Source organism: Prionailurus viverrinus, chromosome X (assembly GCF_022837055.1).
Source record: "Prionailurus viverrinus isolate Anna chromosome X, UM_Priviv_1.0, whole genome shotgun sequence".
NCBI lineage: Eukaryota > Metazoa > Chordata > Mammalia > Carnivora > Felidae > Prionailurus > Prionailurus viverrinus.
Genome location: NC_062579.1, coordinates 87,088,673 through 87,113,984, shown reverse-complemented (window position 1 = coordinate 87,113,984; position 25,312 = coordinate 87,088,673). Strand labels below are relative to the sequence as shown.

Genomic DNA, 25,312 nt, shown 5'->3' with positions numbered 1-25,312 from the left:
TTGTGTGTATGATTGTGCGACAGGAAGTAGGACGGCGCCCCCAGCAGGCAGGGCGCTGGTTGGTTGAGGTTGGTTAGTTTTTCCTGTTCTGTTTCTAGTTTTGCAAAGTTTTATCGGCCTCTCTGGGCCCGTGTATTTGTTTTATCTGTTTCCCTCGACTAAGTTCTATCGGTTTGGAGGGCTTCCCGCCAGAGAGGGCGGGGTAGGTGCCGCGCGAGAGTGAGGGGAAGCCAAATATGGCGAGACACAGGGAGGCTTAGGGAGAACCGCAAGTGGATTGTCTGGCTTCAAGACAGAAATAGGAGCCCCGCCCCCCCCGCTCCCCCCCCCCCCCCCCCCCCCCGCAAAAGAAAAGATCTCACTTGCGTTCACTCTCCCCCGCCCTCTCTGGTTCACTCCCAGTAAAAGATTATTACGGGTTTTTTAATTTGGGAAGCCTCTGTTGCCTGGAAGTGGGTCACTAGTACAAATGCACGCAGAAGACTATAATTCTTGGCCTGTGTTAACATTTGTAATTGCTTTCATCATTTCCATTCCCTATGGCTCGTAAGACTTTTTTTGTTGTTTTTTTTTTTTTACCACAGTCACTTAATAAAATAAAAACCAGAATAAAGAAGCAACCCAGAGTCTTCAGCAATGATGGCATTCAGAGGAAACTTTTGTCACCAATAAAAGACAGTACAAAAACTCATTTTGAGGGCGAAGGCTAGGGAGAAATAAGCTGATACACTGTGCAAGGTGATTTCAGACCAACTAGGTGATTTCAGAACTTAAGAGAACTGTTGGGTTGAACCGTATGAATTTGCTAGTATTCAACTCTTTTGACTCACAAAATATGTCAATTTCATATAGCTTATCCTAATATCAATCACTTCTTAGGGAACACATTTATGAGAAGCAGCACCATATAATACCTAAGGACTTTAGAATGTGATTGCTTGCAGGTAAATCCTACCTCTGTCACTTAAAATATGTGTGATTTTGGATAAACAATCGTATCACTCTGTGCCTCAGCTTTTTTATCTGCATGATATTTGGTTGTATTACTAAAGGCAGCAATTTAAGTATATGCTTTACTGTTTGTTGTATAATTTTATTTCTTCCAGTTTGGGGTATTTACAAGCAATAATGCTGCAAATGATTCTTCTACACGTATGTTGGTGCTCAGTTGTAAGGCATTCTCTAGACTGTATACTCAACAGTGGAAGTTCTGGATTAGAGGGCACAAACTTAAAAAAAAAAGCTTATTTATTTTGAAAGAGAGGAGGGGGGAAGGGGCACAAGGAGAGAGAAAGATCCCAAGCCGGCTCCACACTGTCACACTGCAGAGCCTGGCACAGGGCTGGAACTCACAAACTGAGAGATCATCAGCTGAGCGGAAATCGAGAGTCTGACGTTTAACTGACTGAGCCGCCCAGGTGCCCCCCTATACTTTTCTAAGATTGCTATTAATGCTGTGCTATTTTTCAAGATAGTTTTATCCATTTACATTCATTCCCATCACAACTGTGTGAGTTCCTATTGCTCCACGTGTTTGCCAACACAAGTATACTCACAGTTTAAATTTTGCTCATCCAGTGACTATTTACTGGTGCTTAATTGTGGTTTTAATTTCGCTGATTACTACTAAGTTCGAGCAGCACATACAGAAAGGTACTCCGACTCATTTGGACTTCTTTTGTGAAGTACCTCTTCAACTTTAGTTGCTTTTTGTCAACTGCACTGTTTGCCGTTTTTTAACTGATGCATGGCGCACTATGTTCCAAGAGTGTGATCCACTAAATGTATAGCTTGAGTTTTTTTGACCATTGCAAATCACTGTGTGCCCTGGCTTGTGGTTAGAATTGATCAAAAACAGGTTCCCTTCACCCCTCCACTCCAAGACACTTTTCCTTACAAACTGCAGGGGTGAGAGTGTGGTTCAGGTTTGGGTCTGGTTTACCCTTCTGTCAGGGTATAGTTCTTTAGGAAGCCGACTTAAAATGAGGATGATCTGTTTGCATTCCTGTCTGCATACTTTCAAACTCCCTTGTTTAGCAAATTATCTATAGGGCAAAAGGTGCTTCAATCCTATATCGGGGTTCCGCCCCCAACTAAAATTTTGCCGACGTTATTCCTTACTATCTTGTCAGTTCTTTGATATGTACACACACACACACACACACACACACACACACACACACACATCCATATATCCAATATACTTATTTGGTAGTGTTGTTCCAAAAAGCCCACTTTGCCATACTTCAGAAAACAGAACTCATTGCTGAATAAACCCCTAAAATCTTGTCCTGTGCCTAATGCCTCCAGTTCTCTTACAAATAAGTTGACATCTAACAACTGGAGAGATTTTCATTAAAGTGTAGAGTTATTTGAAATACTTGCTAGCCTTGGACTAAAACCATTCCCCAGTGGCCTTTCAGAGTAGCGGGGATGTGAGTCTGAACGAGCCCAGGGCCCCACTGTTCACGAGAAGCAGTTGTCGCCTTGAGTTTCAAGGATTATTACTTAGAATATGAGGCCGTTTTAGAGATTTTATGCGTAAAACATCGATACCGTTCACAGGTGCCTAACTCTGCTTCTGATACGCAGGGCACAGAAGAATCCATATTCTGTGGTTCTAATGAGTGTAGGGAAGGGAGGAGAAAGATTTGTTCTACTGTCTGTATGTGTACACCCACCTTGGGATTTAGTTTCCCTTCCGAAAGCTTGAGAAAATTGCCTGTTTTATCTGCTTTCCAAGGTTCTTCAATGATAAATGGAAAGATTGTGCACAAATGAGTTAAATATTTAGGATATCAACTACAGTCTCCCACCCAAGATAACACATCTCTACAATTTTGCTCCCACTGTCCTTACTAGTTATCCACTGATACGAACCAGATTCAGGTCTAGGCACCCTTTATTACCCCTAAAGACCTGTGCAGACAACTGGAAAATGAGGCTGCAACCAGAGGCAATTTGTTCTTTTGCCAAAAGCCTTCTCAAATGGAGTCCCGGCGAGGTGGGTCAGTCCATGATTAAGGTTCAGGTGTAGGATTTATACACAAAACTTCTCATACTCTCTTTTGTCATTTGGCCCTATATATATTTTATTTTCCATTTCTTTTGTTTGTGCAGAGTCCCAAAAGATAGTAACAGAAAGAGAATCAGGATGAGCACTGGAGTCTTTAGCCTGGAGTCTAAGGTTTTTTCCACCTCTGACCTGGGACAGCAAAGATTCCTTACTACACAGCACAACCCCCCATCTAATCCCTAGAGGGTCAGTCACTGCCTCTTACATAGGACGCTTCATGGTAGCTCATAGGAGCTTTGTTTTCAAAATGACAGACACAAACTTTTTTCTTTTTTTTTCTTAATTTTTTTTTTTTTTTAATTTTGAGACAGAGGGAGACAGAGCGCGAGTGGGGGAGGGGCAGAGAGAGAGGGAGACACAGAACCTGAAACAGGCTCCAGGCTCCGAGCTGTCAGCACAGAGCCCGATGCGGGGCTCGAATCCATGAACCGTGAGATCATGACCTGAGCTGAAGTCAGACGCTTAACCAACTGAGCCACCCAGGCGCCCCAAACTTTTTTTCTTTAACATGGAAATGGCAACAAAAGCATATATGAATGGGAAAATGAAATATGTATGATTATTTCCCTCTCCATCAATATATATATATATGAAATATGAATGATTATTTCCCTCTCCATCTATCTATCTATCTATACACACACACAAAGACGCTAATCAAATACTATTCACAAGGCTAGACAGTCATCGCATTTGTAAGCTGGCTTACGAGATATTGCATTCTTTTTTCTTGTTCTGTGATCTCATTCTACTATCCTATCTTTTTTGGGGGCAGATGGTCAGAAGTTGGTGGCATGTGAAGTTAGACAGAATTTTCCTGGTCACTTCTTTTCAGGGCTTCCAAAATAACATTCTACTGGAATAAATTCCTCAGAGTAATTTCATTAATAATATTACAATATCACGTGCATACTAAATGCCAGGTGTTCCATACACATGACCACAGACCCTCGGTGCCATCTGTTAGATGCTCGTTTCTGTTTTACAGATGAAGACATTGTGATTCAGAAGTAATAAGTCATTTGTCCCAGGTGAGAAGATGGTAACATAAGGATTTAAATCCATGTTCGTCCGATACCAAAACCCATTTCCTATAGTACTATGACACCTCGAGAAATACCACCGAGATTTAGTGGCATTTCATGCTTATTGACATCTGCATTGACAGATGGACTGACGAGGCACCTCCGATACATTTCACTTGCAATGTTAAGAAGCCCCTTTGAAAAAGGAATGCGACTAATCCTTTCATCGACAGTACCACCCACAAATGGTGCAAACCTTTGTTGTCATGTAGACATAGGCATTCTCCCCTTCTGCATTTCATCTTATTTCCTGAAGGATGTTACAAAACCACTATTTGCCTCAAGGATTTTAATTAGAAATGGGTATCTCAGGGGCACCTGGGTGGCTCAGTCAGTTGAGTGTCTGACTCTTGATTTAGGCTCTGGTCATGATCCCAGGGTCGTGGGGTTGAGCCCCACATTGGACTCCACTCTGAGCATGGAGCCTGCTTAAGATTCTCTCTCCCTCCCTCTGCCCCTCTCCCTGGCTTGCACGCACGTGCTCTCTCTCTCTCTCTCTCTAAAATAAAATAAAAAGGAAAAAAAAAAAGAAATAGATATCTCAGATCTCCATGAGTTACCTTTAGTCAGAGTCACTGAATTTAGCCGCTGCTGATTTTGAAATTTCTCTAGGAACTGGACAATAATTTAAAAAAAAACAAAAACCCACAGTAGCTTCAGATTCTGACTCTGACACTTTTGATATGATGTTGAATAATTATACTCCAAAGCCATTGCTTCCTTATCTGTAAAACAAGATCATACGATACACCCTGTAATGTTGTTATTGTGAGGCTCAGACGCCGTAATGTGTAAAGTGATTAGCAGAGTTCCTGGTACTATAGTAACAATAAAGAAACCTGAAGCTGCTATTTAAAAAAAAAGAAAAAAAAATTCCCTAGGAATTGTTCAAGGCTGATGCTGAAAATCAGAAGTTTTACCTAGTGACACTACAATAGAAAATGCTAGCCTATGTAGCATTTATTTATTTATTTGTTTGTGTTTGGTTTTGTTTTTTTTAGACTATGTGACATTGAAGTTATTCGAGTATTTTGTAAAAAGTGAGTAAGTTCCTGTGGGGCTAGGGCCCTGTTTATTCACCCCTGTATTCGTAATGCCAAGCACAAAGCCTAATACAGGGTGAACTTTCTTTCTTTCTTAAAATTTTTTTTAGAAGTTTATTTATTAATTTTGAAAGGGAGTGCGAGCACAAGCGGGGGAGAGGCAGAGAGAGACTCACAAGTAATGGTCATTTTATTTATTTATTTTTAAAAAAAAAATTTTTTTTTTCAACGTTTATTTATTTTTGGGACAGAGAGAGACAGAGCAAGAATGGTGGAGGGGCAGAGAGAGAGGGAGACACAGAATCGGAACCAGGCTCTGGGCTCTGAGCCATCGGCCCAGAGCCTGACGCAGGGCTCGAACTCACGGGCCGCGAGATCGTGACCTGGCTGAAGTCGGACGCTTAACCGACTGCGCCACCCAGGCGCCCCAATGGTCATTTTATTTAGGTATTAGTGCCGTTTTTTAACACAGCAGATAGTAATTGAGGTAAAATTTTTATCTATCTATCTAGACATCAATATATTAGTGTAACTATCAATATATATTTTGTCAATCTATTAGTAAAAATGTTATCAATATATTAGCTTTATCCGGATGTTTTTGCCATCATGTTTCTGTTCGATAGTATTGGTCATGACGTTTTACACTATATCTATTTTTCTTTCACAAGAACTAGCAAGAATTTAGATATCTCTGAAAGCTACAAAATATAAGCAGTTGTATTTTTAATAAACTATTAGTGAAAAGATGCGATCCTGAATGTGTACGTGTAATTAAGTTGCATTTCTCTGTTTTTCCTCAATGTTGAGTTGGGTTTGAGTATATTTAGCAAGTATGAAGAAGACCATTTATGAAGCAGTTTGATAGCTGGGAAAATGTTACCTACTTTATCATGGTCATTTAAATATTGCTGCTGTAAGCTCTTTTTGCACTGGTTGACCATGGGGACATGTCCCTCCACTGTATTTCTGAACTATATATTATGTGTTCAATACATTGCATCATTAGCATGTAACCCCACGTTGTTCATTATCTTTATTTAAAATTTTCTTTTACTTTCTTTTATTTATTTTGAGAGAGAGAGAGAGAGAGAGAGAGAGAGAGAGAGAATCCCAAGCAGGCTCTGCACTGTCAGCTCAGAGCCCGATGCAGGACTCGAACTCACAAACCGTGAGATCATGACCTGAGCCAAAATCGGATGCTCAACTGATTGAGCCACCCAGGCGCCCCTGTTCATTATTTCTTTTTCCAAATTGTGCTTCCCACAGACACATACAAACACACACGTGTATAAGTATATTATAAACTCCCTTGTCGGTAGGGATTGGGATTAACACATTTATATTTCCTGTGTTTTGTTTGTTCAGTGCTAAAAAACAGATATTGAATGTGTTTTATATTCACTGTGATTTAGCACTTGAGTTATAATAGTTTAATTATGACCTTTATTTTCTTTGATCATTGTTAGATCAAAGATTGTTGGAACATCTCCATCCTGGTGGCTAACTGGTTGTTTCTGGACCCACAAGAGTTTCTTAGAGTGTTAAAGATAGTAGAGTTTGGTCACGGGGTTGAATGGGATGGAGTGGCTTCTGGGTAAAATAAGGTTTTAATTTCATTTAGATAGATATTTTAGGAAGGATGCAGAAAGATATTTTAGAAAGGATGCGGAAACCAAATCTGATAGCTATAAAATTAAATGTACAAAGTGAAAGACATTTTGAGAATTATTTGATTTATTTAATTAGTTAATAAAGGAAAATGTTTAATTTCAATCCCTGGATGAATTCTGTGGTTTCAGTTATCTGACTTGGCTGACTAAAAAATGCAGTGAATATGTAATCACAGTTTTTGGAATGCACCTGCTGCTCAGCAGAAGTGATCTCTGGCAGATCAGATCAATATCCCAAGATTGCATTGACAAACATAACCTTTATTGTTGAAAAGGAATATAATTCTGTTTGTTTCCATTTTGAGATGATTTAAGAACGTATGCTCCAATTTGACAAAGATTACTCCAGGATTTAACCTTTAGAAACTATATATGGCTATTTTCTTTTTTAAAAATGTTTATTTATTTTGAGAGGGAGAGAGACAGCACGAGCACAAGCAGGGGAGGGGCAGAGAGAGAGAGAGAGAGAGAGAGAATCCCAAGCAGGCTCCATGCTGCCAGCACAGAGCTGGATGCTGGGCTCGAACTCACGAACCGTGAGATCGCAACCCGAGCTGAAGTTGAACACTTAACTGACTGAGCCACCCAGGTGCCCAAGCATATTTTTTTCAAGTCAACACATATGCATTTTTTTTTCCTGCCAGATTTGTTAGGTATGAATAATAATACCTATAATGAAGGACTGCTCTGAGGTTTTGGTGAACAATCTAAGTAAAAATATTAAATTTGAGGAACTGCTATTATTTATATGACACAGCAAAGCAAACTGGAAAGAATATAGACTTTGAGGTTAGATCCACACTTCCTCATTGTACAACCTGGACTTAGGTTTCCTTATCTATAAAAGGTAAATAATAGTACCTACCTCATGTAGTTTTATTAGGTTAAGTCATAAGTTTTGAGTAAAGTGTTTGGCATATAGCTGGGCCCCAATATATATCATAGCTCTCACTATTATTAATCCTATTTTTGTTATTGTTATTGTGTTATAGCATAGAGGCATATAGTAATTTCCTCAAGGCCATAAGTGAGTTGAGGTTTTACCTTTGTGGTCCTACTATTTTTCCTTTCTATACTTTTATTTTTATTTTTTTATTTTTTCTTCATTTTTAATGTTTATTTATTTTTGAGAGACAGAGACAGAGCACGAGGGGGGGAGGGGCAGAGAGACTGAGACACAGAATCCCAAGCAGGCTCCAGGCCCTGAGCTGTCAGCACAGAGTCCCCCGCGGGGCTGGAACTCACATACAGGGAGATCTTGACCTGATCATGACCCAGTTCATGATCCGCGGAAGTCTGTCGCTTAACCAACTGAGCCACCCAGGCCCCCCCCCCCGCCCTTCTGTACTTTCATTTTTCCTATTAACTATCACCTGTATGCTGTTAAATTGTCATTTTTTTTCAAGTAATCCTAACACGTCTGAAAAAAATGCAAGAGAACATGAGAGAGAGTTACAAGTGTCATATAATGGCATGAGCAATATCTTTTAAGATTCTTTGTTTATTTCACAGTAAAAACTAGACAGTTCTTAATCACACTGGCACAATAGTCTACATTAGAATTAAATACAGTCTTAGATTTCCTTACTGCCTCTTCCCTCTTTTATGTGGTTATTTACATAACTAATTAAAACGAAACTTAGGTGAATGAATCACAGTAAAAGTTCAGTAATTTGTAATTATTTATGAAATGGTGGTCTTCAACAATTGTCTTTATGTTTTTAAATGAAATAACTTTTGGGGAAGTATTCATTTAAATTTCCTACTCTACTTAAACTATAAGACATTTACCTTACTTCATTATAATTAAACTGAGCCCATATATATATACATATATATGTATATGTATATATACATATAGGTACATACCTACACATGTACATACATGTATACCTACATACATGTAGCTATGTATATATGCATGTGCCTATACATATACATACATGTATACCTATGCCTATACATGTACATACATGTATATGTGTAGGCGTGCACATATATGTATATATACATATATGTACACATATACACATATACATGTATATATATGTATGCATACATACATATGTATATATAATACTAAAACCAAGAAAATACCTCCAGAATATTTGCTTTGGTAGAGGTGGAAATACATAGTGTACATTTTCATATGCATATCTTTTAAAAAAATGTTTATGTATTTATTTACTCTTTTGAAAGAGAGACAGAGTGCAAGTGGGGGAGAAGCAGAGAGAGAGGGAGACATAAAATCTGAGGCAGGCTCTCAGCTCCGAGCTGTCAGCACAGACCCGGATGTGGGGCTCGAACTCATGAACTGTGAGATCATGACCTGAGCCAAAGTAGGACACTCAACCGCCTGAGCACCCAGGCACCCCTTTATGCATATTTTTTTTAATTATAGCTAGAGACTTGGTTCAATGTAATATAAAAAATAATATCTTAAAATTGTGTCAAGATTTACAGCTTACTAAATTTTTTCAATTTCAGTCTTTAATGTTTACAAATACCTATCAAGCAGATGCTAGGGGAGATCATGTGGATTAAAATACTTACCACGATAAGTACACAGTAAAAGCTAGTCATTAGTAAAGGAGAATCTAATTCTTAGATATATCCATTGATTTGCCCAAAGTCACAATATTAATAGGGCATTATTTAAGAGTCATTTGATCAAAACAGATCTAGTTAAAACACAGTAGTTTTTAGTTAGAATTGGAGCAAAGAATAGGAAACTACAAAATTCAAACATGTATATGATTAATGTTGATATTTAGCTTTAATATAACTTTTCTATTCAAAAATTTTCATTTTATTGGTAATTAAGCAAAATGTATTATAATGTTTAGTAGAAATCGCTTGCAGTCTTTATTCTTTACCCCTATATCCCTTTTAGAGAACATAAGGGTTGATTACGATGGTTTTTATGTCTCACCCACGGGTGACATTCATGCATATACAGAGATTGTAATCAAGTTTTTGAGGAATTGAAAATCAGACGTCAGTCTCTCCCATCACAAGAAAGACTTCAAAGAACATAAGGAATTGGGGCGCCTGGGTGGCTCAGTCTGTTAAGCCTCCAGCTCTTGGTTTTGGCTCAGGTCATGATCTCACAGCTCGTGAGTTCGAGCCCCCGGGTCAGGCTCTGTGCTAACAGCACAGAACCTGCTTGGGATTTCTCTCTCCCTCTCTTTTTGACCCTCCCCGGCTTGCTTTCTCTCCCTCAAAAAAATTAATAGCTAAAAAAATTTTGTAAAAAGAACACGGAATTTACTTTTCATTATTTATCTACACTCGATTTTGAATATGTTTTCCATTTCAAATGAAATATATGAAACTTAGCTTGGGCTATTAGTTCAACACCACATATTTACCTTTTCTCCTCTGTACTTGTTACTAAAATAGGGAGCCCAGAAAAGTTCTTTCTCCCTATAAATACAAATATGGAGACGATATTAAACCAAGAATATATGAGATGGAGTTAAAGCAAAATAGAAAAATAAATAAGTGCTTGGGAAATATTAAATGTCTTTCTTTTAGTTCTCCTTCAAGGTTTTTTCCTACATAATCGTGAGGCGAAAATACTGTGTGGTTTTCATTAGCTAGTGTAATTCTTTGGCATTCTAAAAACTGAACTCTATCTAGAATAAGGAAAGCTTTTGCTCTGCAGAACATGGTCTGACCTAACTTTCCTATGTGTACTGTAAGTACTGATTCAGAATACTTTCTCCCCTGCTGCTTTCTGAATAGGGTTAAAATCCACAGAGGCCGTGATCCTACAATTGCGTAGAAAATAGAAATAAGGATCTGCCATGGCTCGGGCTGCTTTGTAATTGTATATACACTTCCATAAAGACCCTCACATATCTCTTAACATGTAATTAAATAATGAAAATAGAGATAAGCCGGGGCATCCGGGCGGCTCAGTCAGTCAAGCGTCTAACTCCTGATTTTGATCAGATCATAATCTCACAGTTTGTGAGTTCGAGGCCCACTTTTGGGCTCTGCGCGGACAGCTTGGAGCCTGCCTGGGGTTCTTTCTTTCCCTCTCTCTCTCTGCCCTTCCCCGACATGTGTGCGCGCGCTCTCTCTCTCTCAGAATAAACATTTTTTTAAAAAAGAAAAGAAAATAGAGATAAATAAACAGGTAGTTCAAATTCCACCTCTACTACCTATTTTATTAACCATTTCTCAGTGAGAAATCCACAGTGTAGAAAAAATCTCACTCAACCTGTTTGTCATGTTGATATTCTTATTTATTTATTTATTTAAAAAAATTTTTTTTAACGTTTATTTATTTTTGAGACAGAGAGAGACAGAGCATGAACGGGGGAGGGGCAGAGAGAGAGGGAGACACAGAATCCGAAGCAGGCTCCAGGCTCTGAGCCATCAGCCCAGAGCCCGACGCGGGGCTCGAACTCGCGGACCGCGAGATCGTGACCTGAGCTGAAGTCCGACACTCAACCGACTGAGCCACCCAGGCACCCCTTGATATTCTTATTTAAAAAAGAAACACTGTCCTGTCATTAAGTCATGGAAAAGACTCACAAAGCTTATTTTGGGGACTTAGTTTTATGTGAACAATGTGCAGAGCACCTGTCTTTGGTATATTTGGAATGCAAAGCAATTAGAGTGCAAAGATTTTAGATTTCTTTTTTTTTCTCATTTTGCTTTATCTTTTCTCTATATAATTTATTGTCCAATTGGTTTCCATACAACACCCAGGGCTCATCCCAACAGGTGCCGTCCTCAATGCCCATCACCCACCCTCCCCTCCCTCCCACCCCCATCAACCCTCAGTTTATTCTGTTTTTAAGAGTCTCTTATGGTTGGCCTCCTTCCCTCTCTGCAACTCCCCCCCCCCTTCACCTCCCCCCTGGTCTTCTGTTAAGTTTCTCAGGATCCACATAGGAGTGAAAACTTGTGCTAAGATTTTAGATTTCTGATGCTTTATTTAACACAAAACAAATTTCGGCACTCACAGAATATAGAAATTTGACTAAGGAGGAAGAGAAAGAAGTGAAAGGCAGTTTTCAAGATTGAATGACTGCCCTTTGAAATAGAGGCTAAGGAGGCTATCCTTAATCATCTCATAATGTGTAAGAGTGAAGGTTATGGATACCCAGTCCATTCATTTCTAAGTAGATTTTCTTATATGTTCACTTAGATGGCAATAAGAGAGAAAAATGTCTTCTGAGTTATTAAAATAATATCTAATTAGTGAGTAGTGTTTTCATCTAGGAACAGAAAGAATTTACTTTTTTTTCCTTGGACTAATTACTGATTAGCTCCAGCAAATTGATTCTCACAACTATAGGCACATAACCCTGTTTTATGAAATAGTAATTCTTTTCATCTCCCTATCATACACAAAAGCCGTATACTTCGACCTCCATAATGATAATTTCAGACTCCGAGTAGGTAACTTGTTCAAAGTGACAGCAGTAGGAAGTTTAATTACAGAATCTCAAAACATAGAAAAACACCTAGAAAATACCTAGTTCAAACTCCTACTCGAAGGAGAAATTCTTTGTACAAACTCCAGCAATGGAGTTTCCTTGAAAAGTAGAGCTTTTCATCAATAAAGGCCATTTAATTGAACCCTAATGTGCTTCCTTATCTTCTCCCATTTATCTGGCTCTTATCTTTTGGAGCCAGAGGAGCATGAAAATCCTTCAACTAATTGAAGATATATTCTGACCCTTCCCCACTTCTTCATTCTGTCTTCGAATCACATGATAATAAAGGCTTTGAAAGCTGGGCTTTCAAACTTTGTGTCTAAGAGGGTGTTAAGAGTCTGAAATGCACTGAAATGCATTACAGATGCATTATAAATGCAAAATAATGAAATTTTTGTGAAGAAAGCTATGGTTCTAAAAGAGTGTCTAACAGCTAGGACCATGTATAGCTCTAGTGAACGTACAATAAGCGTTAACTGTTATTATCACTCTAGGGTCCGGAGAAATGACTCCTGGATCTACCGGAGGTTATTTTTTCAGTTACGTTACTCTGTGTCTCTAGAGCCATATCAAGTCAGGAAGCAAGAACCAGCATTGAGTCTTCACATTTCCAGGGCTCGGTGGCAGAAATACAAGTCTGAACAGCTGGGGAAGTGGGGCCCTTAATATCGGGCATCGAAAGGAGAATGGAGGTTAGCCTTTTACGGCCCTAAAATCCAGTAAGATTGTATGCTTCAGCTTTCCTTACCTTTATTGACTGTGAGCAGTACATGAGGTAGCAGACACAGAGTTAAGTGCTGAAGGATCAGAGTATGCCACCCCAAAGTAGGCCATTTGGGCATACGAATTCTTTTGAGCTAAAGGCAACTGAGAAGTGATAGATGGACAAACAGCGCTCTTCTCCCCCTTTCGGTCCAACGGTGGAGTATAAATTTCCCTCCTTTAAAGTTTCTTTCTCCCATGCCAAGAAGAGAATTACTCTTTATATCTATCTCTGTCTATCTCTCTATATAAAGGTTTCTTTTCTTCTTTTCTTTTTTTCTAGCTAATGATATTTTTTGAATTAATTATTTACTTATTATAATTTATTGTCAAATTGGCTCACATACAGCATATACAGTGTGCTCTTGGTTTCGGGGGTAGGTTCCCGGGATTCATCGCTTCCATGCAATGCCCAGGGCTCATCCCATCAAGTGCCCTCCTCGATGCCCATCACCCACTACTCCCCCCCCTACCTCAACCCTCAGTTTGTTCTGCGTATTTAAGAGTCTCTTATGGTTTGCCTCCCTCTCCGTTTGAAGCTATGTTCCATTTTATTCTTATTTATTTATTTATTTCATTTCTGAGGGAGAGAGAGAGAACGGAAGAGGGGCAGAGAAAGAGAAAGAGAGAGAACCCCAAGCAGACTCTGTACTGTTAGCACGGAGCCTGCCTGACGTGGGGCTGGATTCCCCCCAAATCATGAGATCGTGACCTCAGCCAAAACCAAGAGTTGGAGGCTTAACTGACTGAACCACCCTCTTTTTTATATATTTTTAAGTTTGTTTCTTTATCTCGAGAAAGAGAGAGAGAGAGAAAGAAGGAGGGACCGAAGAGAGAGAGAGAGAGAGAGAGAGAGAGAGAGAATCCTAAGCAGGCTCCCCAGGGTCAGCATGGAGCCTGAGGCAGGCCTCGAACTCACGAACCGTGAGATCATGACCTGAGCCGAAATCAAGAGTCGAAAGCTTAACCAACCGAGCCAGCCAAGCACCCTGAAGAGAATTGCTCTTAATCTCTGGAAACACACTTATCCTCCCCAGGATCGCACGAAATTGAACCTGTATAGCAAACCTTAGTAAAATAACCTTTACCTTCTATTAGTTTTCTCCACATATTTACCTTCCACGATATACCACCCCTAGAAGCTCAAAGCCCTTTTCTTTTTTTTTTTTAAATATGAAATTGTCAAATTGGTTTCCAAAAGCCTTTTTCTTTTGTCTTATCACTTCTCCCAATATATTGCTCTTTGTTACGATGGTCCATAAGCCCCAGATCCAGCTGCTTCTTTGGGTCTTGTTTTCTATGAAGGCGTTCATATGTATCATAATAAACTCTCTTGTTAATCTGCCTTTTGCCAATTTAATTTGCAGGGTCCCAGGAACGTTTTTCCTCCCATATAGTGCTCGGCTAAAGCCAGCTATTATAATTATCATCGTCACCTTCCTTACCATGAGGGCGTCACACGAAGCAAGCATTCAGTTAGGTGCTAGTTGCTATTACTTAGCTTAGACATTGCTGGCTATGTGCCTGTGGTCATACGACCCTTACAAGTAGCATTGGAATGTTCATTAAAATTATCTTTTGAATTTATTTTGTGAATTTATTGGAGAATGAAAGCAGTAATTAATCTGCCAAAGCTGCATACCTCTAAGGAAAAAAGAAGAGAAATAAAGTGCAAAGAATAACTAGAGAAAGCAGACTCTAGAGATACAAACAACAACCAGAACTTCTGGATTGTATTCTTTAATATGGGTCACTGTAATTTTTCATAAGTATATTGATTTTACACTTAAAGTTGAAACTTACCTGGTAAAATTTTTTTTGCCATAGGATAAAGAGCTTGCAGCAAAATGATTACGTGTATCTGAAGAGGGAAGGGAGATATTCGAAGACGTTTGAACCAACAAGTTTGGTTGCCCTGCGAAAGATTCATAGGTCTGGATGTGTGGGGGCAGGGAATCCCCAGTATCTAACCTCATGAGTTATTCATTTATTCATTTAAAAGATGCCAGATACAGGGATAAAGTCTAGGTATGTACAAGCACACAAGACTGGCAAGGTCACCGCTTAGTCTCTCAGAGGGCGGAGGACCGGATTTAAGGCATCTGTAAATCAACTCTAAATTAGCCCTACAGAGTGTGTAAACCCTGGGCAGACGACAATAAGGAGAAAATGAAAAAGAAAACAAAAAGCCGTTTTGCGCAGAGATTCTGTGAAGGGGGCAGAGACAAGCATTGGTCTTTCAATGTTTGGGTAACAGAACATTCCACAAAGTATGGAGGGGCATAGTCCTAACTTCTGCAAGGAACACTGAGTATAATAAAGACTGAAGCAAATGCAGTACCATGTGATATCTTGAGGGCAGCACCAGGTAACAGCACCCAAGCCAGGGAAGCAGCATTCTCATGGAAGGCGCTGGTGGTGAAATGGCAGAGCATCAACAGAGACCACAATGCCTGGTGGGAGATTGTGGACGCCCAACAGACATGGCGGTACTCAGTGGATGCCCAGCAAATGATGATGGATGCCCAGTGGCGGATGATGGACGCCCAGTGGCGGATGATGAATGACCAGCGGATACAGTAAATGGTGGCAGGTGATGGTGCATACATACGTGCTTGACGAAAGCCCAGAGCAGCTGCAGCAGCGCGTGATACGGATTGATTTATTCGTGATTACATGTGAGACAACTCGTAGGGACTTGTAGAAATACTTGGACGGAACGTGTGTGTTTTTCTAGGGGACTGGAGTAACTTGTTAAGCTAAGGGGGATGAACAAGCCAGTGGCTGTAGGGTATTGACATCGAGGTTGTCTCTCTTGTGCTCACACGCTGTGAGGCCTGTCTCCAGCTTGAGTGTCTTTAGGGACAAGGTAGGCAATATGAGGAAGACACCTAGGTGTGAGAAAATTGGGACTAACAGAAAACACAGCAAAGATGAATCTACACGTTGTTGAAAGGTATCCAGTTTACAACGTTTTAAAATCGTTGGCTAGGCCCAAGCAAAACTCACCTGCAGGCAGAAGTCAGATAAAGGGCTTGCCAGTTCATGACCTCTGAGTATCGGTGTCATAGAACTTAATATATCATTTATCTAGGAATGTGTATCACCTTTACACAAATAAGAAAATGAGCTCTGGGTATACAAATTTTGGAGCTATTTTATATACTTGAGAAGACTGTCTTATTACTTGTTAACCAATTCAAAGAATTCGGAGAGATTCTGCTTATCACGTGTGTAATTGTATACACTATAGCTTTTCCAAAATATTGAGGACAACTTGGGCTCCACTGAAAGGGTTTTGATGGAATCCCTGAAAACCCCTGGGATGACGGTGAAAAATAAGAGGGTGGATCTATAATTCCTAGATATATTCCCAAGTCTCTTTTCCAAGTGTATTTCTGGAGTCTGGGTTGGACAATATCTATCCTTTACTAAAAGGTATAAATGTCTAGAAAAAAGAGAGTTAGACTTTAAGGAACTCTTCAAAAGAAATGAAGATAAAATCATCTAATGGAGCAACACTTAGCTTATAAGCATATGTCCCATTTTAATGGAATAAATCCCAAAGAACATTTACCATCTGTATATGTGTGTGTATGTGTGTGTGTGTATATACATATATATATTTGTATATATACATATATATACATATATATTTGTATATATACATATATATGTATATATACATATATATATATATATTTGTATATTATACATACATGTAGTAAATTTGTAGGAACATAGCTAAATATAAGTTTGGTTAAACATTAGTTTCTTCATGTTTAAGCCATGAAAAAAACAAATCATGGATATTATTTTGTGAGGATTAAATGAGCTGATACGTGCAACATTTTTTGTAGAATGCCTAGGAAATAGTATGTTCTCAATTAATGACATTTATTATAAAATGTGAAGATGAAATGTGATTGTAGTCTTGTGCTTCATGGGGTTACTAGTCAACGATTTTTTAAATTTTTTTAAATGTTTATTTATTTTTGAGAGAGAGAGAGACAGAGCATGAGCAGGGGAGAGGCAGAGAGAGAGAAGGAGACACATAATACAAAGCAGGCTCTAGGCTCTGAGCCGTCAGCGCAGAGCCTGACGTGGGGCTCAACCCCATGAACCCTAAGATTATGACCTGAGCCAAAGTCAAACACCCGACTGAGCCACCCAGGTGCCCCACTAGTCAACAGTTTTTGTTCTCTCTTCTTCTAGTCTTCAAATCTTTTCAAATTCCCATAACATACTTAAATAGTTCATGAATTTTCTTTGTATACAGACAATCCTCTGGTATATTTTGTTAACAACTAACCCTCTTAAAACTGACACAGGAATTTTAGCTACTAGACTTATTTCTGATCAACAGATTTCTTCACTCAAGTGAAGAGAGGACCAAATCCAATACACTTAACCTTCTCAAATGGATACAAATGGAGTATTTAGGTAATTTTTACAACTAGCCCTACTTTGGAAAAATATTATAAGGAATTCTTTAAATCTTTAAAAAAAACATAGAGAGGTTTACTTGCTGTAGTCCATTAAAATGGTGCGTTTGTATTGTGGTGTTTTCAATTTCTAAAAGTATTTTCTCTGAATAAAAAGAAAAGCTACTAAAATAGATCATGCGTTTCCTTAACAAATGGCCTAGAAGCTACTTTTGCGCACAGAGAGGTTTGACTGAATGAATTGCATGCCAGTGGTGAAGGGGTGAACCTCTGCCCCCCAAGTCCTCTGGGTGATTAGTTTGGTTGAGGACTTGCAAATGAATGATAGATATGTTGTTGTCTGAAAAAAAATCACGGCTGTCACAAAGAGGTTTTGGGTTAGTACTGTTCCACCGTGGCAAATTAAATAATGGATGTCAAAGCATCATGAGCAGTAAGTGGTAGCTATTAGGTGATAATGTCTGGATAGAGAATCAGAAATTCAAGAATGGACTGCCCATATTTGCATAAATTAATCCAAAGGCTTTGCAAGAGAAATCGCTCTCATCTGGCATCCCCATACATCGGTGGGAGAAAATTGCCTGAGAGAAAGCTGTAAACACTTGGCAGGAAGACTCTTGGAGGATGCCCATTACAAAACTATGTAGAATTTGTCATAATAATGACAATAATACATTAAAGTTTAATCCTGCAAAGTTAATCAGATTGGCAAGTGTGTGGTTTAAACCACTTACAGTTTTCTTTTTGCCTATTCCTTTTTGCTTGTTACGGGGTCATTCGCCTCTGCTTCCTCCAAAAGTATCTGTGCTTTATGAATGACAATCAGTTTCTGAAATGAAGATGCTGTCTGCTACTCTTCTGTTTCTGCCTCACCAACTAGGCTGTGAATTCCATAAACCTACATCTCTTTTCTTTTCCTCCTGTATCACTATACGTATAGCGAGTGGTCAAAACTAACGAATGAATGATGTTGAATGATTCCCATTGAATCTGAGTAAATGGTAATGGGGTGGGAGAACCCCACCGAGAAGAACTATGGATGGGGAATAAGATGGCAATTTCCAAGGTGCAGGAGAGTGTGCTGAGAAGTTATTACTCCATGAGGCGTGAGAAAGACGGATCAGACCCTAGAGCAGGCAAGATGTCTGAGGGCATGGCTTTGTTTCACTTCGCAATGAGTTTTGTACAAAGCATTCAAAGTCCAGAAACCATCCAAGGAGTCGCGATTGATAGATCGGGGACCTTTCGTCTGACAGGCCCTGTGTAAACTTAAATATGACTTAGATATTTGGGTAAAGAAAAACCAAAAAGGAAATTTGAAACAGAAGACCGAGGGAAAGGATCAGTTCAGACTTGTAAGATCTATATTGAGATTGAGTTTTGAAGTCAGGTTTTTTTCATTTAATAGTTTAAAAGATGTACTTTACCTGTCAAAGCAGTTAAATTTTAAACATACAATCTTAATATGTATGTGCATATGTTCATTTTAAATATACTCACAATAGTAGCACATCAGACCTATCAAATGGAACCAGCTGAAAGAGGGAGGGGTGAAATAAACATACGTATATATATTTATTTTTCAAGGGGAGAAAAGGTTAGGAATCAAGACAGTTCATCGGAAAGGCTTGGCATACAACCAGTTCAGCCCTGGATATATAAAACAAGAGGAGATTTAACTTGAACTGTAGTCATTAGGAAGTTGGGAACTGATTTCTTCAAATTTGGAAATGGTAAATACCTATAAGCCTGGTCATGAGTATTTTTAATTCTTACGAAACTGGAGACTAAAATTTTGAGAAACGGCATTTTGTTTTATTTTTTAAGGTTTTTTTTTAACTTGTTTTTGAGAGAGAGACAGAGAGAGTGTGAGTGGGGGAAGGGCAGAGAGAGAGAGAGAGAGAGAGAGAGGGAGACACAGAATCCAAAGCAGACTCCAGGCTCTGAGCTGTCAGCACAGAGCCCGATGTCGGGCTTGACCTGCGAGATCATGACCTGAGGTGAAGTCAGACACTTAACTGACTGAGCCGCCCAGGGGCCCCAAGAAAAGAAATTCCTTTTGTTTGTGCAAGAACATGGGAGGAAATTGTCACTATTATGTAGATGTTAAAACTTATTCATCTTGGTTCTTTATTATAGTACTATACATCGAAGGTCAAAGTGTCCTTGTCAGAAAAAAACAAAAAACGAAGAGGGGAGATAGTTCAAATAGAATATTCAATAAATATTTTGTGTCCTTCTGGGGAATTTTTAATATGAGTCAATCAATTCATGCATTTGTGCCTACACGCACTACTTACCTTTGTATTGGTATTGATTTTGATCGAATGTGCTCTTTTTTCTCCATTGTTAATTTACTTGTTATCTGAACATTAATCTGTTCAATAATCCAGTGTTTCCTCTGTTTGAGGATGGTTGTATATGATGGAGAAAGCTTCATGTACTTAAAAACCTCAGAAAAAGCATCTGCTTTTGAAAGACCTAATAGGGACCTCAAGGCAACTTGATAACGAAGCACCCTTAGGCTGAACATTCATTATTATTGTTAGCTTTTATTTTCTTCTGGGGTTATTGAATACTGATTTTTAATTACTGAAATAAACTGGGATGTCATAACATCTTGAACAAAATAAATGTGATAATACTCACTTTTATATATCGATTTGAGTAAATTGTTATTACCATTTCTATAAATAATAAATGTATATAAATGGATCATTAGTTTTCTTAAAACTGTCTAGTCTTAAAAAATTTATTTGCAAGACTGTCTGGGTGGCTCAGTCAGTTAAGCGTCCCGCTCTTGATCTCCTCTCAGGTCATGATCTCGCAGTTTGTGGGTTTGAGCCCCGCATCGGGCCCTGTGCTGATGGCATGGAGCCTGCTTGGGGTTCTGTCTCTCCTTCTCTCTCTGCCCCTCCCCTGCTTGTGCTCCTGCTCTCTGTCTCTGTCTCTCTGTCTCTCTCTCAAAATAAACAAATAAACATAAAAAAAAGAAATCTATTTGCAGGAAGAGAGGCATAAGATCACATAATACTTGGCTAGGCAAATGTTTATTATTTGTGTGTGTGTGTGTGTGTGTGTGTGTGTGTGTGTTGTCTAAGGTTTTATTCCTCTTAACTTTATAATGTTGGGAACACACACCTGCTTATTTGCAGGAATCTTGGAAGGCTGGCAAGAAATCCGGAGGACAAGAGCAACTGTTTTTCTAATACATGTTAATAAGAATGTTAGGGCTGGATATCATTTTTTGAGAACTAATAAAATTTTGATACTACATTGAAATTGTAGAATGTAAGGTAATTCTGGTAACAAAATTCCAAGTAGCCACATCTCAACTATATGATACGAATTTATTAGTGATTTTAAACAGGTGAGGAAAAAGACATTTCTGCTGGTGACTATAAATACTGAGAGATTTAACCTTTTATTCGGTGGCTTTTTCTGAGTGTCATCACCACAGAAAGTCAAGTTGAGTTTGTAGGCACACAGTGTCTTATCCAGCTGAACAATTTGGGCACTTGCACAGCAGCAGGAAATTTTACAAAGGAAAGGTGAAGACTTGACCTTATTCATTTTAGGGGTCTCATAGTTTTTTTTTTTTGTTTGTTTCTGAAGATTATGAAACTATGGCTAAAATGGTGGCTAGGAAAAATTAAAATTGTACTGAAAATACCTGAGATGTGATTGAAATATAGGTTTGGGGCTAATGGTGCTGTAGGATTCTAACGACCTGCCGAATATTATTTAGAGAAAACAGAGTTTTCAGTTTACGATTCAGTTGATACCTGGGTTAATTATCTATAGTAGAGGGACAACTTAGTCCAATAGATTTATAAAGAATTTTTTATGACGTTGTTGGTCAACATGGTCCTTACTGAAGTCTGTAATTTTTGAAGATTATTTATTTGGGGGGAGAGCACAAGCAGGGGAGGGGCAGGGAGGGAGAGGGGACAGAGGATCCAAAGTGAGCCCTGCGCTGACAGGCTGACAGCAGCAAACCCGATGTGAGGCTCGAACTCATGACCTGAGCCGAAGTCAGATGCTCAACCGACTGAGCCACCCAAGTGTCCCAAGTATGTAATTTCTGAAATAGCAGCAACTTGGTATAGAGATACCCGCTTTGCGAAGCCTATACTTAAACTTTATATTTTATTAATTTATACTTGATATTTTAAACATTATGCATATATTATTATGCATTTTTATATTTTATATATATTATTTCTCACTAGAGGGATCAGGATCTCCTGAGAGATGAGAAGTTCCCGGTCTTAGTACAGACTGAGTCTAGAATGCTCCAAATCTTACTTATGCCTTACATATACGTTTTTGGTTTTTTTTGTTTTTTTTTTTTTAATTTTTTTTTTCAACGTTTATTTATTTTGGGGACAGAGAGAGACAGAGCATGAACGGGCAAGGGGCAGAGAGAGAGGGAGACACAGATTCGGAAACAGGCTCCAGGCTCTGAGCCATCAGCCCAGAGCCCGACGGGGGGGCTCGAACTCACGGACCGCGAGATCGTGACCTGGCTGAAGTCGGACGCTTAACCGACTGCGCCACCCAGGCGCCCCCATATACGTTTTTTTAAGTAAACTTTTTATTTGGGGATAAGTGTAAATTCACATGCAGTTACATGTAAGAAATAATGCAGAGAGATTGCTAGTGTCCTTTATCCAGTTTCCTCTAATTATAACATCTTGCAAAACAATAGTAAACTATCACAACCAGGATTATTGACATTGACATAGTCAGGATATGGAACATTCCATCACTGCATGGATTCGTCTTGTTGGCCTTTGATAACCACATCCTTTTCCCTCCACCTTTGCCTCCTCTTTCCTCCTTTAAACCCTGGAAACCTTTAATCTGTTCTCTATTTCTAAAATTTTACGTAAAGAATGCTATATAAATGGAAGATCGAATACAACATTTGATCTTTTGGGATTGGCGTTTGTCACTCAGAATAATTCTCTGGAGAACCATCTATGTTGTGTGCATCAGTAATCATTCCTTTTTATTGCTGAGTAGTATTTCATGGTAGGAATATACACGGTTTTGTTTAACCATTCATCCACTAAATGTTGTTTCCAGTTTGTGGCTATTATGAATAGAGCTCCTATAAACAGGTGTACAGGGTTGGGTTTTTTTTTTTTTTTATAAACATATGTCTTCATTTCTCTGAGATAAATGTCCAGGAGAGCAACTGTTGGATAGTATAGATAGGTGCCTGTTGAGGATTTCAAGACATGGCCAAACTATTTTCCAAAGTGTCTATACTATTTTGTATTTTCATCAACAACGTATGAGCAATCCAGTTTCTTTGAATCCTTGGTAGCATTTACTTTTGTCATTTTTTTTTATTTTTTGCCCTTCTGATAAGTGTGGAGCCGTATCTCATGGTGGTTTTAATGTGTGTTTCCCTAATGGCTAATAATGTTGAACTTCTCATGGGCTTATCTGTCATCTGTATATTCTTTACGGTAAAATGTCTCTTGGTGTCTTTTCTTGCCCGTTTTTTAAATGGGTTTTTTCTTTTTTCCTGTTGAGATTTGGGAATTCTTGGGATGTTCTAGATACTAGCTGCACTAGACTGAAAATGACCTCCTAGAGATATCCACATTCTAATCCCTGGAACCTGTGAATGCTATTTCGTATGGCAATAAAAAGGAGTCTTTGCAGATGTAATTCAATTGAGGATCTTGAGATGGAGAGATTATTCTGAATTCTCTGGGTGAGCCCTAAATTCAATCACATGCATCCTTATAAAAGGGAAACAGAGAGAGGGGTACCTCAGAAGGTGACTGTGTCTAGAAATATGGTCTTTAGAAAGATAATTAAGTTCAAATGAGGTCATTAGGTTAGGGTGGGCCTTCATCCAATATGACTGGTGTCCTTAAGAAGAGGGAGTTTCACAGGACGCCTGGGTGGCTCCATGGGTTGAGCGTCCCACTTTGGCTCAGGTCAAGGTCTCATGGTTTGTGAGTTCAAGCCCCGCAGAGCCTGCTTCCGATCCTCTGTCTCCCTCTCTCTCTGCCCCTCCTCCGTTCACACTCTCTCAAAAATAAATAAACGTTAAACAAATCAAAAAAAGAGGAGTGCAACACAGTGCAAGGAAAGACCAGGTGAGGACACAGCTACAAAGCCTCAGAAGAAACCGACACTGCTGACACCTTGATCTCTGACCTTTAGCCTCCGTAACTCTGAGGAAATACGTTTCTGTTGCGTTAGCCACCCAGTCTGTGGTGCGTTATGGTGGCCTTGGTGAACTAATGCAGGAATAAGCAGCGTCTTTACTATGTAGAATCTTCCAATCTATGAGCAGGGTATGGTTCCCGATTTATTGAGGTCTTTGATGTCTTTTCATCAGCACTTTGTAATGTTGGGTGTACAAATTCAGCACGCGTTTTTGTTACATGTGTACCTGTTTTACTTTCTGTTGAGCAATCGGACATGATGTTGAATTTTTTTTTAATTTTATTTAAATCCAGGTTAGTTAACACATAGTGTCATAATGGTTTCAGAAGTAGAATTTGGGGATTCATCATTTACCTATAACACCCAGTGCTCATCCCGACAGGTGCCCTCCTTAATGCCCATCACCCATCTAGCCCGTCCCCCCACCCACCTCCCCTCCAGCAACGCTCAGTTTGTTCTCTGTATTTAAGAGTCTCTTATGGGTTGCCTCCCTCTCTCTTTTTATCTTATTTTTCTTTCCCTTCCCCTATGTTCATCTGTTTTGTTTCTTAAATTCAACGTGCGAGTGAAATCATATGATCATTGTCTTTCTCTGACTGCCTTATTTCGGGTATTGAATTTTAATTTCAGTTTCCACACGTTTATTGTGTTGTCCAAAAATGTGACTGAATTCTGTGTGCCGATCTTGTATTCTGCAACCTTGCTCAACTCATCTATTTATTAGTTCTAGGAGTTTTATTTGTAGACCCTTGAGGACTTTCTACAGCAGACAATCATGACATCTGCAAATGGGAACTTTTTTACCGCTCCCTTTCTAATCTAGATGCCTTCCTTTATTTTTAAGAAAAATTTTTTTTACATTTATTTATTTTTGAGAAACAGAGTGAGACAAAGGTGAGCGGGGGAGGGTCAGAGAGAGAAGGAAACACAGAATCCGAAGCAGGCTCCAGGCTCTGAGCAAGCGGTCAGCACAGAGCCTGATGCGGGGCTTGAACCCACGAACTGTGAGATCATGACTTGAGCCAAAGTTGGACGCTCAACTGACCGAGCCACCCAGGTGCCCCTAGATGCTTTCCTTTAAAAAAAAAATTCTTTTTTTTTTTTTTTTTTTTTTTTTTTTTTTTTATAATTTTTTTTTCAAAGTTTATTTATTTTTGAGACAGAGAGAGGCAGAGCATGAACGGGGGAGGGGCAGAGAGAGAGGGAGACACAGAATCGGAAACAGGCTCCAGGCTCTGAGCCATCAGCCCAGAGCCTGATGCGGGGCTCGAACTCACAGACCGCGAGATCGTGACCTGGCTGAAGTCGGACGCTCAACCGACTGCGCCACCCAGGCGCCCCTAAAAAAAAAAAAATTCTTAATATTTATTTTTAGAAACAGAGAGAGAGAGAAACAGAGCACGAGCAAGGAAGGGGCAGAGAGAGAGGGAGACAGAGGATCTAAAGCAGGGTCTAGGTTCTGAGTTGTCAACACAGTGCCCGGCACGGGGCTTAAACCCATGAACCATGAGATCATGGCCGGAGCTGAAGTTGGATGCTTAACCCACTGAGCCACCCAGGCGCGCCTAGATGCCTTC

General features: G+C 39.3%; 1 protein-coding gene across 1 annotated transcript in view; it reads right to left on the bottom strand.

The window, feature by feature from the left end:
- HTR2C (5-hydroxytryptamine receptor 2C) overlaps window positions 1-25,312 on the bottom strand; it is a 152,194-nt gene that overhangs the window by 103,816 nt on the left and 23,066 nt on the right. The gene's annotated exons all lie outside the window — the stretch shown is intronic.